Source organism: Vitis vinifera, chromosome 19 (assembly GCF_030704535.1).
Source record: "Vitis vinifera cultivar Pinot Noir 40024 chromosome 19, ASM3070453v1".
NCBI classification, from domain to species: Eukaryota; Viridiplantae; Streptophyta; class Magnoliopsida; order Vitales; family Vitaceae; genus Vitis; species Vitis vinifera.
This window is the reverse complement of record NC_081823.1, coordinates 20,999,686-21,003,710: the sequence shown is the minus strand read 5'-3', so window position 1 is coordinate 21,003,710 and position 4,025 is coordinate 20,999,686.

Below are 4,025 nucleotides of genomic sequence, written 5' to 3'. Positions count from 1 at the left end.
GAGCATGAAGAATGTGAGGAAATGTATGAAGAATGTGAAAGGTACGAAGAAGCTGAGAGAACTTGTAATGAAATTTGGAAATTACAAGATGCAGCTGAACCATACGATGAAACAACATCTCAGGGAGATGAAAAGAATGATAAGAGAGCTTAAGACATTCAAACATGTCCTCACTGATGAGCAATAGGTTGAGGCAGTCATCAGATCTCTACCAAAGAGCTAGGAACACATAGTGGTGAACATGACACATAATGAGAGTGTCAAGACCTTTGATGATATGGTTCGTCATTTTGAATTGGAAGCCGAGAGACTTGTGGTTGCTAGGCTTAATGAACAAGCTTATGTAGCTGAATCCAATTCACGCAAAACAGGTTTGCTAGACGGTTGTCTTCATCAACATTGTACTTGTAATAAAATGATGGATCCATTTCAAACTTTCCACACAAGTAAGCCAAAGCACCCTCTGCATCACTATCTCTCATATGAACTCTACGATCAACATCAACATGGTTATATAAATCTTTTTTTGTGAAACCAACATTGTTATATCCACCTGATTGTTGCACCATGTAATCCATAATTTGGCTAGTTCCCATGCCAACACCTTGCATTGCATTCAATTGAGCCTTATCTGCATTTTTATGACCCTATGGGATCGAAATTGGATATTTTTTGTGTTCCACCAAAGGATGATTATGATCGGCCATAAACTCTTTCACAATCCACATGTTCATTTGTTTGTTAAACCCAATCCAAAATGTTGCCTCACAACCAACTCTAGTTACTACCTTAGGCTCTCGTTTTCAATATTCATTCTCCAAACACACTCTTTGTTGATATCCTTCTTTCGAGCAAACCCACTTACGAGATACTATATTTTGATTTTGATCCCATTTCACTTCATCATTTCTAACACTAAATCCGATAACTTTAGCAAATAAATTATAAATTCTTTTGTCTCCTTTATTGAGCTGAACTTCATCTTCTATATATGTTCAAAAGTTAAACCATTCAAAATCTTCTTTGAAACTAGTATGGCCTCTTCATCAGACTCTATTTTCACATTGTTATCATATTGGTAATCAAAGTCTTCATCGTTCAAATCGATGATGAATTCCTTTCCTTTGCCTTTGTCCATCGTATCCATGAAGAATTGAAATATAAAAGAAAGAGTAGCTAGAAAATTACATTATCTAGTCATACTTGTTATCAATTTGGTTTTAAAAAAAATATATTTTTATATCATTTTATACCTTGTTTCAAATGTTTCATATGATTTCTCAAATTCTTCTATGTTTTTTTTTTCACATTTTTTTTAATAATAAAGATATGATTAATATTTTATAATCCCTAAATATGTTTGTACATTTTCTCAAAATGTTCGTACCACCTCTCACAATATTTGTACCTCTTCTCACAAAATTTGTACCCCTTCTCACAATGTCTATACCCCTTCTCATAATGTCAGTACCTCTTCTCACAATGTTCGTACCCCCTCTCACAATGTTCGTACCCCATTTCACATTGTTCGTACCTCATCTCACAATGTTTGTACCCTATCTCACAAAGTTCGTACTCCATCTCACAAAGTTCGTACCCTCTCTCACAAAGTTTATACCACCTCTCACAATGTTCATACCACATCTCACAATGTTCATACCACATCTCACAATATTCGTACCATCTCTCACAATGTTCGTACCATTTCTCACAATATTCGTACCTCATCTCACAATGTTTGTACCTCCTCTCACAATGTTTGTACCTCATCTCACAATGTTTGTACCCCTTCTTACAATGTTTCGTACCCCTTCTCACACTGTTCGTACTCCATCTCACAACGTTCGTACCATCTCTCATAAAATTAGTACACCATCTCACAAAGTTCATACCATCTCTCACAAAGTTTGTACTCTCTCTCACAAAGTTTGTACCCCTTCTCACAATGTTTGTATCCCCTCTCACAATGTTTGTACCCTCTCTCACATTGTTCTTACCTCATCTGACAATGTTCGTACCCTATCTCACAAAGTTTGTACCCTATCTCACAAAGTTTGTACCATCTTTCACAAAGTTTGTACCCTATCTCACAAAGTTTGTACCTCATATCACAATGTTCGTACCATCTTTCACAAAGTTTGTATCATATCTCACAAAGTTTCGTACCATCTCTCACAAAGTTCTTACCCCCTCTCACAAAGTTCATACACACTCTCACAAAGTCTGTACACACTCTCACAAAGTTTGTACCAACTCTCACAATGTTCGTACCATATTTCACAATGTTTGTACCCCTTCTTACAATGTTCGTACCCCATCTCACAATGTTTGTACCCTCTCTCACAAAGTTTGTACCCCATCTCACAAAGTCCGTACCACATCTCACAATGTTCATACTTCCTCTCACAATGTTCGTACCCCCTCTCTCACAATGTTCGTATTCTCTCTCACATTGTTCGTACCCCCTCTCTCACAATGTTCATACCCCCTCTCACAATGTTCGTACCCCCTCTCACATTTTTCATACCCCCTCTCACATTGTTCATACCCTCTCTCACATTGTTCATACCCCCTCTCACAATTTTCGTACCCCCTTTCACAATGTTCGTACCTTCTCTCACATTGTACCCCATCTCACAATGTTCGTACCTCCTCTCACAATGTTCGTAACCTCTCTCACAATGTTTGTATCCTTTTTTACATTATTTATATCCTCTTTTCACATTGTTTATACTCTCTTTAACGTGACATTTCCACCTGAAAAAATTTATATTTAAATAAAAAAAATCAAATTTTACCTTTAACACTTGTAATCAATTGGAATATTTCATATAATATCTTCTCAAGAGACAAAAATTCTTGTTTTCCTTCTTCAAAATATATAAAATTTCATCTTCAAATTTAATCTACAAATACACAAAATAATAACATAAAAATATTGATGACGATTTCATAACAAATGACTAAATGGTCTCAATTTAATTAATAATAACTCATAAAAAAAATTCAAAAATCTAAATGTTATAAATCATTACATATTTAAATGTCATTTAACATGACATTTCTACCTACAACATTTATATTTAAATGAAAAAAAAAATATATCAAATGTTACCTTTTAACACTTGTAATCACTTGACATCCTCCATATAATGTCTTCCTCAAGACATATAAAACTTCATCTTCAAATTTAATATATGAACACACAAAAAATGATATAAAAATATTAATAACAATTTGATTAAAAAGATTAAATTATCTTAACTTGATTAATAATAACCTCATAAAAAATTCTAAAATTTAAATTTTATAAATCATTACATATTTGTTATTTAACATAACATTTCTACCTAAAAAATTTATATTTAAATAAAAAATATCAAATATTACCTTTGAGACTTGTAATCACTTGAAATCCTTTATCTTCTTCATAGAATACAAATTTTAAATTTTCTCCCTCAAAAAGTTTCAAACTTGATCTTCAAATTTGATTTATCAAAACACATCCCACATATTTTGTAATATGGTAGTTGAAACTATTTAATTTTCATATTAAATTAGTATCCCTTCTTGTATATATGAATAATGAGAGTATAAGGGTAGTTGGTAGGATTTTCCTTTTTGAGATAGAGTTAGGTAGTTCATTAAATAACAAATTATATTTGATATTTAATAATAAATTATATATAATAAAAAATGTAATATTTATATATGTATAAAATGCATGTGATTATTTCTCATCAATAAGTAATCTTTACCGATTTAATAAGTTTTTGTAAATTTTTTAATGACATGCACTTTACACGTGTCATTTTATTATTGGTGTCAAATGTGGGTAGCACCCCAAAATAAAGAGTGGGTACCAAAGAATAACCCCTTTTTTTTTATAAGTGTACGATAGTTAAATTATTATAGTAGGAAAAATAATTTCGAATTTATCATTTAAGAGAGATTTTTTTTTTTTAAAATCATCTCTTCAAAAAACATTTATAAACTTTTAAAAAAATTGTTTTTCCAAGAGATTT